Below are 16,445 nucleotides of genomic sequence, written 5' to 3'. Positions count from 1 at the left end.
GCACTGATGTGCATGGGGGCACATGGGGGAGTTAGTGCAATGTGCATGCAGATGCTCATTGGGCACTCAGGTGCATCACACTTGCAGTAGGGATGTTCAGATTCAACTATAGGTGGGCTATCCCATCCCAGAAAATCCTTGAATCCAGAAGTGTTTAGGATTGGGTTGTTGTAGGTTTTTCAGGCTATATGGCCATGTTCCAGAAGCATTCTCTCCTGACGTTTCACCTGCATCTGTGGCAGGCATCCTCTGAGGTTGGTTAGACCACACCTGGAATTCTGGGCACCACAATTCAAGAAAGATATTGACAAGCTGGAATGTGTGCAGAGGAGGGCAACTAAAAGGATCAACGGTCTGGAGAACAAGCCCTGTGAGGAGCGGCTTAAGGAGCTGGGCATGTTTAGCCTGAAGAAGAGAAGGCTGAGAGGAGACATGATAACCATATATAGATATGTGAGAGGAAGCCACAGGGAGGAGGGAGCAAGCTTGTTTTCTGCTTCCCTGGAGACTAGGACAAGGAACAATGGCTTCAAACTACAAGAGAGGAGATTCCATCTGAACATTAGGAAGAACTTCCTGACTGTGAGAGCCGTTCAGCAGTGGAACTCTCTTCCCCGGAGTGTGGTGGAGGCTTCTTCTTTGGAGGCTTTAAAACAGAAGCTGGATGGCCATCTGTCAGGGGTGATTTGAATGCAATATTCCTGCTTCTTGGCAGAATGGGGTTGGACTGGATAGCCCATGAGGTCTCTTCCAACTCTTTGATTCTATGATTGTGAGGTCTGTTGGAAACTTGGATTTATATATCTGTGGAATGTCCAGGGTGGGAAAAAGAACTCTTGTCTGTTGGAGGTAGGTGAGAATGTTTCAATTGGCCACCTTGATTAGCGTTTAATGGCCTGACAGTTTTTAGGTGCGGCTTGTTACTGCCTGGGGGAATCCTTTGTTGAGAGGTGATTAGCTGTCCGTGATTGTTTCTTGTCTGGAGTTCCCCTGTGTTTGACTGTTGCTCTTTATTTACAGTTATAATATTAAGAGTTTTTTAATATTGGTAGCCAGGTTTTGCTCATTTTCATGGTTTCTTCTATTCTGTTGAAATTGTCCACATGTCTCTGTGTAGCCTGACACGGTAGTTGTGAAGTCGAACATGACCCCCCACATAAGAGATAGTAATTTATAGTTTTGCTAAGGGCAAGGACACCAGACTGGATAATAAGGGTTAAGCCTAGGTCAGTTTGGTGTGTATCTTTAATCAAGGCTTTGTGCTCTATTTTCATATGTTTACAGCAGAAAGTAACCAATTTATTACTGAAAATCATGCCACAAAAGTATTTGAATTTTTCCGTCTGAGGCACACCTGGGCTCCTGATGATCCCCCATCTCACAAACAAGGGACTCTTTTTCCCCCTCATGAGCTTTTCCCTTTATGGACTATGGATTTATGATACATTTTCATGATTTTCCTTGTGGCTGAGGTTTCCTCCTTGACCTTTTTCTCCCCTTTCGCTATGATGAAATCCCACCAGGAAGTGCCCCCCCCCCCCCCGATACTGAAAGGGTGCCGAGCCTCAGTCACAAAAAACTCTTATCAACAAATCTTTTGCATGGACAGAAACAAAGGCGACATCCTTGCCCTCGGAGTTTTGCCCAGCAGGGAGGTCACCCCTTGGCAGACTTTTGATTACTTTTCTAATAGGAGATGGGGAGGGCGCCTTCGAAAAGCATCCCCCTTTCCGCCCTGTTGCCCCATTCAATCATTCATCAAAAACTTCACCCAGTATTGCCCCTTTTGTCCTTCTGTTTTGCCGCCACAGAAAGCCCGGATTTTCCTGTTTGTATTCAATTATCACCATTCATGAATCAATAGAACTGCTTGATTAGAAGGCCCTTCCTGAGACTCATTAAGCCGCTGGCATTTCCTTACTTCATAATCCATTCAAGTATCCATTGTTTTTCCCTCGTCTCCCCTCCCACCTTCCTGATTCATCGAGACGCCAGAGCGGTAGAAGCCTTTTCATTGGCCCTGAAGCACTGCAGCAGCTCCCTGATTGGTCCAGATACGCCAGGGGGTGGATGAGCCCCCTCCCAGCTGTTGGCACGTCAGCCAATCACGATGAAGACCGGCCGGGGGGCGGGCGTGGGGGATTTGAACCATACAACTCTGTATTTCTATAAAAAATAGCATTTATTTCTGGAACCACATGCTCTGCTTGGCAAATGATTGCTGCATTGCATCCTTTTTAGCTGAATCGCAAAGAAAACATCTTGGTGGCACTTCCACTTGGTGAGACCTTTTATTGGGAAAAATCAGGGATTGGGTGCTTCTCTCTGTCTTGCCAGGGTAACGAACTCTTTAAGGAGTCTGATTGGTCTCTGCCTCCTGGCAAAGACCCCTGAATTCCAGCTCTATAACAGTTGTGAGAGTGGTCCAGCATTTCTGTGTTCTCAAATAGGATTGTTTAGGATTTTTCAGAGTTTGGAATATGTGCATATACAGAATGAGATATCTTGGAGAGGGGACCTAAGCCTATGCATGCTTTATATGCCGTTTACCCTCTGCAGGGCAATGTATCAATGCGGAAAGATACCAACAGGATTGATTTGTGAAAGGACTGCATGCATTTTTGTTTGTTTGTTTGTTTCTAAGGGTGTCTGTCACTCATTGAGCTGATGGGTCACCTTTCTTTTAACCAAATGCACAGCCCATGATTGAATGCCACTCTAGTCCTTTGCATGCGGCTGCCTGGGGAACGAGGTCAATACAACTCTGCAGGACTTACTTCCGAGTAAACAAAAGAATTGGCTGCCATCAAAGAGCTGAAAGAACCCTGCTGGTTCAGGCCTGTGGCCAACAGGGTCCAAAAACACATCTGCCAATTTACATAAATCTGCATAAAACCCCAGCAGAGCGGCCTTTTTAGGACCGGAAGAAAGAGAACGTCGTTGGGGTTAATGAGCCAAAGGCATCCTCTCCCGGTGAGCAGGAAAGGCCATCTTCCCAGCCACACTCCAGAATCAAAACAGACTCCAAAAATATAAATGACCTTCAGACCCGGTCCCGCCGATTAAAATGGCCCCCGACTGATTAAAATTGGCACCCAGAGAGCCAATTACATTTGCAGCCCTGTCGGTGCTTTTATGTTATTTTCCCTCGCCAGCCAATTTCGGCTAAGCAACCCGGCTTGGAAATAATAATAATAGTATTTTCTCACATTCACTTCAATGCCGGCCTAACAAGGTTCTTCATGTTCAGAGTCCATGCCAGTGAAGGACTTCCCCCTTGGTCCTCTCTAAGGACACGTCAAATCAGGAACGAAGTACGGATCGTGGCAATTCTCAGTGCAGTCCTACTTCTTCTTCTTCTTTGGATCAGTTTCCTTCCACAGTCTTTTCCCAGGAATGTCATGTATCAGTTGATGGTGGTTGGTGGTGGTAGGCCTAGCAGTTGGTGATGGAAGGGTTAATGTAAGTCTTAGTTCTAAAGGGTTGAGTAATCTGTAAGTAAGAGTTCATGGGTGAAAGCAATTAAGGGCGGAGGCATGCAAGAGATAGGCTGCAGCTGAGTGTTTCTGGATATAAGGAGCTAACCTTGAGACTGATCTTTGGGAGAAAAGTATTTGTCTTGTTTTGGTGGTGGATGCTGCTGGTTTTCCCCATGTGCTGGTACAGCTGTACCAGAAGCTCCCACTTTATTTGCCTTGTATTAAGTGTTTGCTTGCAGCCCAAAGCTTGGGATTCTGCAGAAGGGTGGCTTCCTGTTAAAGTTTGCAGTTATAGGGCAGGCCTCCTGTCCATCATCGTTAAGTTTGGTTCCATCCCCTGTTCAGGTCAATTGTGAAGGGAAGGGAGCCATTTTCAGTCAGTCTCAGCAAGGAAAGTCAATGTACAGGACGTGTACAGACTTTCTCCTGTACAAAGGCTTCAACCCTTAAGACCTCCCGGGGGAGAACAGTCTTAAGAGCAAAAGGATTCCCAAGGATTCCCAGGGAAATAGCCCTAAAACTCTGAGGAATTTCAAAGGGGAAAAAAAGCTTTGAATATCTAAGAACTCCAGCTGAAGTGACTACAGGCCTACTGGTAGGTCCACTCGGTGCTTTGAGACGCAGTTCAACCCGGTAGTGGCGCCCACATCAGTTAGGTTTAGGTTCACAGTTAGCCTGGGAGAAGTTTGGAAAGGGATTTTCCTTTAGAGTAAAAGTAACAGTTAGAAGACACCAGTTGCACAAAAGCCTGGAAGCATTTGTTTAACCTTCTGAAGACAAAGGAAGTTTCTGTTGATTGTTCACCAATAAAAGACTTTGTTATATTTCACAAGCCCTCTAGAGACTTTTTATGGTGAAAATCCTTAAGAATTTCTCTTCGGGCCCCCTGGCTTTCCGCTGGGCTAAAGTTGCAAGTCCTGTTTTAAAAGCAATTCGTTTCAAGCCCAGCGCGCAAAAGAACACCCCAGGTTTGTGGATTTTCGGTATCCTGACCTGTCTCCTGAACCTTTGGAACCCTGGAACCTTGAATCTTTGGACTGTCTTTTGACTACGATACAGACTCTTGATCCCTGGACTTTGCTCATTGAACTCTCGGCATTTGACCACTGGACTGGACCCTTTGACTACAGTGTAGCTTTTGCTATCAGTTTTTGTTTATTCTGTGGCTGAGTGCTATTTTTATGTTTCATATTTTGGACTATTAAAACAGCCAGAAAGTAAGTACTGTTTTAATTAAACTGTTTTATATAAACTGGATATTTGTTTAGTTCATCTCTGCCTCGGTATCAGCAGAGCCCTGGCAACGTGACAAGGAACAATGTCTTGATCTCAGATCAGCTCCTCGGCCCAACTGAGAGCATTTGCTCACTGAATAACTCTTATCTTCAATTATCAGATGATAAGAGATAAGAGCTATTCCATGCTGCAAAGTAAGATCTCTTCCCAACTGCAAAGTAAGATCTCTTCCGGAATGGAAATGCTCCTGTCTCAACTTGTTTACCAATCGGAGATAAGAGATCTTCCCCACTGAAAAGTTCTTTATATCGAACGAGGATGTGAATGGAGATAAGAACTCTTCCCCTCTGGGGGGAAAATAACCTTATCTCCAATCAGTTGATATGAAATAAGAGCATTTCTCCATTGACAAACTCTTTGAATCCAGTCCTGATCCAATGTAAGAGCTCTTCTACATTAGGAAAAACTCTTCTCTCCACTCATCAGAGAGAAGAGCTCTTCCCCACTGAAAAAAACTCTTTGAATCCAGTCAGATGATTGGAAATAGGAGCTCTTCCCCAATGAAAAGCTCCTTGTAATCAATTAGGAGCTCTTCACCACTGCAACCCCCCCCCCCCCTATATTCAACGATCAGTTGATATGACTTGAGCTTTGCATCAAGTCAGAAGGTGATCAAAGGTAAGAGCTCTTCCCCACTTGAAAATAAACCCTCTTATCTTAAATCATTGGCTGATATGAAGTATCATCTCTTCCCCACTGAAAAGTTCCATGAAAATGATAAGAGATAAGATCTGTTCCCAACTGGAAGAGAACTCATCCCTAATAATCAATTAATACAAAATAAGAGCTCTTTCTCTATGAAAAGCTCTTTGTATTCCAGATGAGATGATCAGAGGTGAGATCTGTTCCCAGCTGGAAAAGAACTAATCTCTAATAATCAATTAATACAGAATAAGAGCTCTTCTCCTCTGAAAAGGACTGATCAGAGGTAATTTCCCACTGAAAATACTCTTATCTCTGATCACCAGCTGATCAGAGATAAGAGCTCTTCCCTGTCAAAAACCTAGGACCCATTTACAAGCAAGTTAACAAACGGTTCATGTCCAAACTACAGAATCCAGCCAAGAGGCAACAACCACAGGGATTAACACCAGGGAAGCCGATAGTCTGTTCCAAAATCCAAAGCTGATTCCAACAAGGGCAAAAGTCAAGGGTTAATCCAAAAATCCAAATTTGTTGTTCATTCGTTCAGTTGATTCCGACTCTTCGTGACTTCATGGACCAGTCCACGCCAGAGCTCCCTGTCGGCCGTCACCACCCCCAGGGTCTCCTTCAAGGTCAGTCCAGTCACTTCAAGGATGCCATCCATCCACCTTGCCCTTGGTTGGCCCCTCTTCCTTTTGCCTTCCACTTTCCCCAGCATCATTCCCTTCTCTAGGCTTTCCTGTCTCCTCATGATGTGGCCAAAGGACTTCAACTTTGTCTCTAGTCTCCTTCCCTCCAATGAGCAGCTGGGCTTTATTTCCTGGAGGATGGACTGGTTGGATCTTCTCGCAGTCCAAGGCACTCTCAGCACTTTCCTCCAACACCACAGCTCAAAAGCATCTCTCTTCCTTCACTCAGCCTTCCCGAAGGTCCAGCTCTCCCATCCGTAGCTGACTACAGGGAAGACCATAGCTTGGACTAGGCAATGGATCTTTGTTGCCAGTCTGATGTCTCTACTCTTCACTCTTTTATCGAGATTGGACATTGCTCTCCTCCCAAGAAGGAAATGTCTCCTGATTTCCTGGCTGCAGTCTGTGTCTGCAGTAATCTTTGCACCTAGAAACACAAAGTCTGACACTGCCTCCACAATTTCTCCAAATACTGGAGTCCAAAGAGAAAGTCTGGAGTCCAGAGATCACCATCAGCCCAAGGTGACAGCTCCACAAAGCCTTGTTTTTCCTGCTCAGCATGAAGAATATTGGTTCTTGAAACCAGGAATGACAACAGACAAAGATGTTCACTTCTCATGTTTTCCACCTCATGCGATCACACCTCTGAACGGAACAGATGTCAAAATGCTGCTTCCCGGATGCCAAGACGGAGAGCAGGCAGACTGGAAAGAGAGACAGTTCAGCCCAGGGACATTCGGTCTAGATATCGCTGTGAATGGAATCATACCGTTGGAAGATACCCCAAGGCACCATCTAATCCAGCCCCCTTCTGCCAGGCAGGAAGACACAATTCGAGCCTTCCTGGCTGATGAACATCCAGCCTCTGTTTAACATTTATTTATTTACATTATTTCTATCCCACCCATATCAGCCCGAAAGCGACTGAGGGCAGTACACAAAGTCGGCACAACTCGATGCCATATAAAATACATACATTGATAAAAAGCAAAAAAAATAAAAAACCTTACAGTACATTTAGAACATAAAGCCAATCTATATAAATAAAAATGTTATGTTTGTTTGTGGGATTAACATAAGTCAAAAACTACTGGATGAATTGCCACCAAATTTGGACACAATATACCTAAAAGTGGAAGGCAAAAGGAGAGGGGCCGACCAAGGGCAAGATGGGTGGATGGCATCCTTGAAGTGACTGGACTGACCTTGAAGGAGCTGGGGGTGGTGGCGGCTGACAGGGAGCTCTGGCATGGGCTGGTCCATAAGGTCACGAAGAGTCGGAGACGACTGAACGAATGAACAACAACATACCTAACAGTCCAACGAGTGTCCATCACCCATAAACACACACATACAAGCACAAAACCCCACCAGAACAGACTTAAAAACCCCAAAAATACACCATATATACATATACACATGCACACATTCATACACACACACACGTATATATATGCACAAGCACACACAAATATACACAGACATATACACATATATACATATACAAATGCATACATACATATATACATATACGCATACATACATATACACACAAATATGCATACAGACAAGCACACACATATGCAATAGGTATGTACACATATAAACACACAAATACACAACTATATAGACACATACACACACACACACATATATATATATATATGCAAACACACATATACACACAAATATATACACACACACAAAACACATATACACAAACTGGGCCACAGCAACCCCTGGCAGGGGACAGCTAGTAAATAAAAAAAATAAAACTATGTCCTCTCATTCAAATCCTCATCCGTTCCATCTTCTTGGCCATTCCTGGGTCATTTTCCGATTCAAGTTTGTCTATTTGTCCTAAGGTTCTGAATGCTTGCTCAAAGAGCCAAGTTTTCAGTCTTTTTTGAAAGGTCAGGAGGGAGGGGGCTGATCTAATATCCCTAGGCAAGGAGATATTTTCAAGCTGGAATGTGTCCAGAGGAGGGCGACTCAAATGATCAAGGGTCTGGAGAACAAGCCCTATGAGGAGCGGCTTAAGGAGCTGGGCATGTTTAGCCTGAAGAAGAGAAGGCTGAGAGGAGATATGATGAGAGCCATGTATAAATATGTGAGAGGAAGCCACAGGGAGGAGGAGGGAGCAAGCTTGTTTTCTGCTTCCCTGGAGACTAGGACGTGGAACAATGGCTTCAGACTACAAGAAAGGAGATTCCATCTGAAGATTAGGAAGAACTTCCTGACTGTGAGAGCTGTTCAGCAGTGGAATTCTCTGCCCCAGAGTGTGGTGGAGGCTCCTTCTTTGGAAGCTTTTAAGCAGAGGATGGATGGCCATCTGTCAGGGGTGATTTGAATGCAATATTCCTGCTTCTTGGCAGAATGGGGTTGGACTGGATGGCCCATGAGGTCTCTTCCAACTCTTTGATTCTATGATTCTATGATATCTGACACTCTCCGAATACACTATCTCTCTCTTTTCCACGGAGCAGAGCATGGTGGGTGGAACAGACTCCTCAGGTCTGCCACACTTTGAGCATTATTAGCCTGAGTCTTTTATAGGAATATTCTGTTGATGTTGTCCCAAAGTTGTAAACTAACGATAGACGTCTTCCATCCTGCATACATCTCAGTGTTGATCTTCTTGATTGGTGTTGATCTTATGTTGACTTCCTTCTTAACATAAGGAAGGTTGCAAACATTTCCTTTATCACTGTCCCAGTTCTTATCACAGTTTACTTTTCAGATTGAATGCAATATTCCTGCTTCTTGGCAGGGGGTTGGACTGGATGGCCCATGAGGTCTCTTCCAACTCTTTGATTCTATGATTCTATGATCTCATTAGCAAGTTTTAATCACAGAGCAGCAAGCAGGTAGTTAGTCATTGCAGGTCTTAATATTATACTGGTGTTTCCAAAATTATTAGCTCCATCCATCCATACATCCTTCCATCCTTCCATTTATTCCCACACATCATTTTAAATTCACATTTATCAAATTTGCACATTGAATTTCTTATTACATTAGGGTAGCTGGCAGACAACTGACAATGGCAATGAGAATGAGGTTATGGAAAATGGACTATGGATAGGCTTCCGATTGTGTTATGCTCACTGAATTTGTTTCTGCATAAGTCTAGACAGCCTGTATTGTTGTACTTTTTATTTTATACAAAAATTTTAATTAACTATATGTAATTATTGTAAATCTTATTTATATGTGATAGCATCAAATTCTGCCGGATGTAAGCCACCCTGAGTCCCCCCTCCCCAACCTGGGGGTTGAGAAGGGCGGGGTACAAATGTTTGAAATACATAAATAAATTCTATAGTTGAGATGTACTCCTTGTTGCATGAAATCCGAGGAAGAAATGATTGATTTGCTGTGATGAATATCTCACCTTTGTCCTTGGACAAGAACTGGAGGCATTCTTTCAGTCTTTTCTAATCCGCCGGCCAAACTTCTGAGCGAGCGGAGGCTCAACACGTGCGTCTGCTTAGCTTTTCAAAGGGAAAAGGCACCGCAAGAGGGAGTCCACTTCTGAATTTGAAAAATGGCTATTTTTGATGTTAAACAGTTGGGGGAGGAAGGGGGGCCCGGGGAAGAATTCGCTTTTTCCTTTGCCAGGAAAAGGGAAGAGCAGAGGACTTAGGGGAGGTATATATAAAGGGGAGGGGGCATTACTATTGCATAAGACAAATATGATGTGCGCACTATTCTCTTTAGTGATGGAGGAAATCAATATTTCTGCACGGGTTTGGCACAATATTCACCTCCAGCAGAACTTCCACTTTTGCGAGATTGAGGATGTGTATGAAAGTGGGAAAATCTTTTAACCCAATGCTGGCTCTACACTGTCAGATAATACAGTTTGGAACCACTATATATGGTCAGTGTAGACCCATATAATGTAGTTTGAACTATTCTCTTTAGTGATGGAGGAAATCAATATTTCTGCACAGGTGGTGCAGTTGGTTCATAGAATCATAGAATCAAAGAGTTGGAAGAGACCTCCTGGGCCATCCAGTCCAATCCCATTTTGCCAAGAAGCAGGAATATTGCATTCAAATCATCCCTGACAGATGGCCATCCAGCCTCTCTTTAAAAGCCTCCAAAGAAGGAGCCTCCACCACACTCCGGGGCAGAGAGTTCCACTGCTGAACGGCTCTCACAATCAGGAAGTTCTTCCTCATGTTCAGATGGAATCTCCTCTCTTGTAGTTTGAAGCCATGTTCTGCGTCCTAGTCTCCAAGGAAGAAGTAAACAAGGTTAAACCGCTGAGCTGTTGACTGAAAGGTCACAAGTTTGAATCCGGAGAGCAGGGTGAGCTCCTGCTGTAAGCCCCAGCTTCTGCCAACCTAGCAGTTTGAAAACATGCAAATGTGAGTAGATCAATAGGTACTGCTCTAGCAGGAAGGTAATGGCACTCCATGCAGTCATGCCAGCCACAAGACCTAGGAGGTGTCTATGGATAACGCCGGCTCTTCAGCTTAGAAATGGAGATGAGCACCAACCCTCCGAGTTGGACACAACTGGACAAGTCTACATTGGGACCACCAAACGCAGCAGCATTGCTCAAACATGAATCAAGGAACATGAAAGGCACTGCAGACTACTTCAACCAGAGAAGTCAGCCATAGCAGAGCACCTGATGAACCAACCTGGACACAGCAGATTATTATTGGAGAACACAGAAATGCTGGACCGCTCTCACAACCACCATGTCAGACTACACAGAGAAGCCATTGAAATCCACAAGAAGCATGTGGACAATTTCAACAGAAAGGAGGAAACCATGAAAATGAACAAAATCTGGCTACCAGTATTAAAAAATTAAAACAGCAAAACAACAGAGAGGAAACAATCAAGGACATCTAATCACCTCTCAACAAAAGATTGCTCCAGGCACTGCCAAGCCATCAAATGCTAATCAAGGTGGTCAGTTGAAACATTCACACCTAGCTCCAGCAGACAAGAGTCCTTTGTCCCACCCTGGTCATTCCACAGATATATAAACCCTTTTTCCTAGTTCCAACAGACCTCACTACCTCTGAGGATGCGTGCCATAGATGCAGGCGAAATGTCAGGAGAGAATGCCTCTAGAACATGGCCATATAGCCCGAAAAAAACTACAACAGCTCCATTAGTACTCCTTCCTTATAACATCTTCTCCATCCCTGTATTCTCCCTTTAGAACAACATTTTTAAAAATGCATAAAAGGCAGCACTAAAATACACAACTTATTTCTCCCTTCCTGAAGCCAAGGCTGTTATCGAAATGTATTTTGTATTGTTTTAAACACATTGTTAGCTCCTTTGAGTCCCACGAGGGTGGGAAAGGAAGGTACAAAGCACTGATGAAGATGAAGATGATGATGATGGTGGTGGTGGTGGTGGTGGTGATCATGCAAGGCCTATTACCCTGAAAAATCAATTCCCAAAGGTCTGGCTAAAAAGGTTTTCAAATCCAGACCAGCAGGGGGCAGGCTAGGTGAAGGTTTTTCATAGGTTTTTTTTTTGTCATGTCAGGAGCAACTTGAGAAACTGCAAGTCGCTTCTGGTGTGAGAGAATTGGCTGTCTGCAAGGACGTTGCCCAGGGGACGCCTGGATGATTTGATTTTTTTTATCATCCTTGTGGGAGGCTTCTCTCATGTCCCTGCATGAGGAGCTGGAGCTAATAGAGGGAGCTCATTCGCCTCTCCCCAAATTTGAACCTGCGACCTGTCGATCTTCAGTCCTGCCGGCACAGGGGTTTAACCCACTGTGCTACCGGGGGCTCCTTTCCATAGGTGACGCTACACCAGGCATGGGCAAACTTCGGCCCTCCAGGTGTTTTGGACTTCAACTCCCACAATTCCTAACAGCCGGTAGGCTGTTAGGAATTGTGGAAGTTGAAGTCCAAAACACCTAGAGGGCCAAAGTGTGCGCATGCCTTCTCTACGTATAGGTATTCCCCTGACATTAAGTCCAGCCGTGTCCAACTCTGGGGATTGATGCTCATCTCTATTTCTAAGCTGAAGAGCCGACGTTGTCCATAGACACCTCCGAGGTCATGTGGCCAGCATGACTGCATGGAGCACTGTTACATTCCCGCCGGATCTACTCACATTTGCATTTGTTTTCAAACTACTAGGTTGGCAGAAGCTGGGGCTAACAGTTGGAGCTCACACTGCTCCCTTATTCGAACTGGCGACCTTTTGGTAAGGCAGTTTAGCAGCTCAGCAGTTTAATCCACTGCTCCTATGTCAAATTAATGCAGTTTGACACCACATAGAATCATAGAACCAGAGTTGGAAGAGACTTCATGGGCCATCCAGTCCAACCCCATTCTGCCAAGAAGCAGGAATATTGCATTCAAATAACCCCTGACAGATGGCCATCCAGCCTCTGTTTAAAAGCTTCCAAAGAAGGAGCCTCCACCACACTCCGGGGCAGAGAGTTCCACTGCTGAACAGCTCTCACAGTCAGGAAGTTCTTCCTCATGTTCAAATGGAATCTCCTCTCTTGTAGTTTGAAGCCATTGTGCCATTGGGTCCTAGTCTCCAGGGAAGCAGAAAACAAGGTTGCTCCCTCCTCCTCCCTGTGGCTTCCTCTCACATATTTATACATGGCTCTCATCATATCTCCTCTCAGCCTTCTCTTCTTCAGGATAAACATGCCCAGCTTCTTAAGCTGCTCCTCATAGGGCTTGTTCTCTAGACCCTTGATCATTTTAGTCGCCCTCCTCTGGACACATTCCAGCTTGTCAATATCTCTCTTGAATTGTGGTGCCCAGAATTGGACACAATATTCCAGGTGTGGTCTAACCAAGGTGGAATAGAGCATGGGGAGCATTACTTCCCTAGATCTAGACACTATGCTCCTCTTGATGCAGGCCAAAATCCCATTGGCTTTTGAATCTATCATTCAATGTGCATTGGGTTGCTTCCTTTGTTCAGCTGTCCAATGCCAACATTTAAATCCATATAAGTGCCCAATTCTACCCATACCATACCCATGGACTAGCTGACCTTTGAGGATCCAGGGAAGGAGACTCCCCTAGACTCCCTGATCTTGGTTGGCCATCTTTTGGGATGGTGCCAGCCTCTGCTTGGCAGAAAGGGGTTGGACTGGATGACTTTGGGGGGTCCCAACTGGACTGGAATATCAATTGTCCGGGAGTCTAGGGAAGTCTCCTTCTCTGGAGAACTTGAGGTTGGCTGGTCATCTTTTGGGAGGGCTTGGGCGCTGTCTGCTTTTGCTTGGAAGAAGGGGTCGGACTGGAAGGCCATCAGTTGGGAGGGCTTTGATGCGGCCTTTCCTGCTTGGCAGAAAAGGGTTGGACTGGATGACCTTTGGGGGTCCCAACTGGACTGGAATATCAATTGCATGGGAGTCTAGGGGAGTCTCCTTCTCTGGAGGCCATCTTTTGGGAGGGCTTAGACGGTGCCAGCCTCTGCTTGGAAGAGAGGGGTCGGACTGGATGACCCTTGGGGGTCCCAACTGGACTGGAATATCAATGGTCTGGGAGTCCAGGGCAGTCTCCTTCTCTGGAGACCTTGAGGTTGGCTGGCCATCTTTTGGGAGGGCTTGGGTGCTGTTAGTCTCTGCTTGTCAGAAAGGGGCCAGACTGGATGACCTTTGAGGGTCCCAACTGCAATGGGATTTCGGTTGCCTGGGAGTCTAGGGGAGTCTCCTTCTCTGGAGACTCCCCTAGAGAGGGGTCGGACTGGATGACCCTTGGGGGTTCCCAACTGAACTGGAATATCAATTGTCTGGGAGTCTAGGGCCGTCTCCTTCTCTGGAGACCTTGAGGTTGGCTGGCCATCTTTTGGGAGGGCTTGGACGGTACCAGGCATGACTTGTCAGAAAGGGGCCAGACTGGATGACCTTTGAGGTCTCCTTCTCTGGAGACCTTGGGCTTGGCTGGCCATCTTTTGAGAGGGCTTGGGCGCTGCCTGCTTTTGCTTGGAAGAGAGGGGTCGGACTGGATGACCCTTGGGGGTACCTTCCTTCCTTCTTTCCTTCCTTCCCTCTCTCTTTCCCTCCCGTTCTGGGCTTGTGGGGCGGGGGCGCCTCGGGGGAGCGGCGTGGGGCTGCCTCTCCCCCTTCCCCCCTCCCTCCCGGGGCCGGTCACATGTTCCGGGGGCGCGCACGCTCGTGCACGAGAGAGAGAGAGAGAGAGAGAGAGAGAGAGAGAGAGAGAGGGAAGGGCGAGAGTTTAAAAGCGCGGCGCCTCCTCCATCCTCCTCCTCCTCCTCCTCCTCCTCCTCTCGGCTTGGCTCAGCTTGGCTCGGATCTCTCTCTGATTCCGCCGGAGCGCTGGCTCTCTCTTCCCAAGCCGAGGAAGCGGCTCTCCCGGCCGGCTCAGGCGTCCCCGGGGGGGTGGGGGCGGCAAAAGAAGAGGAGGACGACCACCACGACCACCCCCCTGCTTTGCCCGGTGAGTAGTCTTCCGGAGGGATGATGCGCTTTGGACCGGGAGGGAGGCAAAGCAAGCAAGCAACGCAGGCGGGAAGGCGCCTTCTCCTCTCTCTCTGGTTTCCCGGAAGATGCTCCTCGCCTTTCCCGCTTCCTTCCTCCTTCCCTTCCTTTTCCCTTTCCTCCCCCTTTGGGGCAACTTTTCCCCCCTCCAGGGAGGACAAGAGGGACCCCTTTCCGCCCCCAAAACCCTCCGATCTCCCCAAGTTTCCAAGGCAGGAGCATCCCAAGGAATCCTCTCCTTCCCGACATAGGAAGGAAGGATTCCCCTCGCGAGTGCGTCGAGATCCAGCAGAGCCTTCCTCTCCTCCAAACACATAGCTTGGAGATGGGGTCCCGGCTCCTCAAGGACCCCCAACCCTTTCCACAATCCTCATGCCTTCCCAAACCCTCCACATGGATAACAGCCGCCAAATGGGTCCCGACTTCTGGAAGAAAGAGGGTCCCCCTTTCCCCAGCCCCCCAAATGGGTCTCAGGACCCTCCTGGAGCTGAAAGAGGAGGGTCTCTTCTCCTTTGCACCCCCCAAAAGCGATGGAATGGAAGCCTCCCCTCCCTCTCCTTGCCTTTCCTTCTCCATCTCTCCCTTTTTCTTTTCCTCTATTAGATTCGGATCAGCTTTTCTCAAAAAGGGGAAGGGGCTTTGAGGGGAGCGCTGGGATCAATGACACAGGTTCAGTTCCAGGTCTTTTGAGGTTCTTTTGTGGGGTCAGTAACAGGTTCATTGGACCCCTCTTTTCCCCCAACTGGGACACAAGTTCCTTCCCAGGTCTTTTGGGGTTCTTTTTGGGGTTCATTGGACCCCTCTTTTCCCCCAAGTGGAACACAAGTTCCTTCCCAGGTCTTTGGGGGTTCTTTTTGGGGTTCATTGGACCCCTCTTTTACCCCAACTATGACACAAGTTCCCGCCCAGGTCTTTGGGGGTTCTTTTGGGGGTTCATTGGACCCCTCTTTTCCCCCAACGGCGACACAAGTTCCTTCTCAGGTCTTTTGGGGTTCTTTGGGGGGTCAGTAACAGGTTCATTGGACCCCTCTTTCCCCCCAACTGGGACACAAGTTCCCTCCTAAGACTTTTGGGGTTCTTTTAGGGGTTCATTGGACCCCTCTTTTACCCCAACTATGACACAAGTTCCCACCCAGGTCTTTTGGGGTTCTTTTGAGGGGTTCATTGGACCCCTCTTTCCTCCCCTAACTGTTGCCTTTTCCCGGAGTCAGTAACAGGTTCATTGGACCCCTCTTTTACCCCAACTGCGACACAAGTTCCATCCCAGGTCTTTTGGGGTTCTTTGGGGGGGTCAGTAACAGGTTCATTGGACCCCTCTTTTTCCCCCAACTGGGACACAAGTTCCCACCCAGGTCTTTTGGGGTTCTTTTGGGGGGTTCATTGGACCCCTCTTTCTGTTGCCTTTCCCCGGGGTCAGTAACAGGTTCATTGGACCCCTCTTTTACCCCAACTGCGTCACAAGTTCCCTCCCAGGTTTTTTGGGGTTCTTTTGGGGGGTTCATTGGACCCCTCTTTCTTCCCCTAACTGTTGCCTTTTCCCGGGGTCAGTAACAGGTTCATTGGACCCCCCTTTTACCCCAACTGGGACACAAGTTCCCTCCTAAGACTTTTGGGGTTCTTTCGGGGGGGTTCATTGGACCCCTCTTTCCTCCCCTAACTGTTGCCTATTTTGTGGGTGGGGGTTTAAAGCCAGGACCACTCCCCAAATGGGTATTTTTGGTCAGCTTTCAGCAGCACACCTCAAAGTGGGGGATTCATTGGACCCCTCTTTCCTTCCCTAACTGTTGCCATTTCACTCTGTTTTGTGGGTGGGGGTTTAAAGCCAAGACCACTCCCCAAATGGATATCTTTTGGTCAGCTTTCAGCAGCACTCATCAG

General features: G+C 46.9%; 1 protein-coding gene across 1 annotated transcript in view; it reads left to right on the top strand.

Moving 5' to 3' along the window:
- Nucleotides 1-14,255: 14,255 nt before the first annotated feature.
- Nucleotides 14,256-16,445, top strand: part of CNTFR (ciliary neurotrophic factor receptor) — a 737,562-nt gene continuing 735,372 nt past the window's right edge. Inside the window, exon 1 of the mRNA XM_060761150.2 lies at nucleotides 14,256-14,526. The gene's annotated coding sequence lies outside the window, so the exon portion shown is untranslated. The remainder of the gene's footprint in view (nucleotides 14,527-16,445) is intronic.

This window comes from Anolis sagrei, chromosome 2 (assembly GCF_037176765.1).
Source record: "Anolis sagrei isolate rAnoSag1 chromosome 2, rAnoSag1.mat, whole genome shotgun sequence".
Classification (NCBI taxonomy): domain Eukaryota; kingdom Metazoa; phylum Chordata; class Lepidosauria; order Squamata; family Dactyloidae; genus Anolis; species Anolis sagrei.
This window is presented reverse-complemented; position numbering and strand designations above follow the sequence as displayed.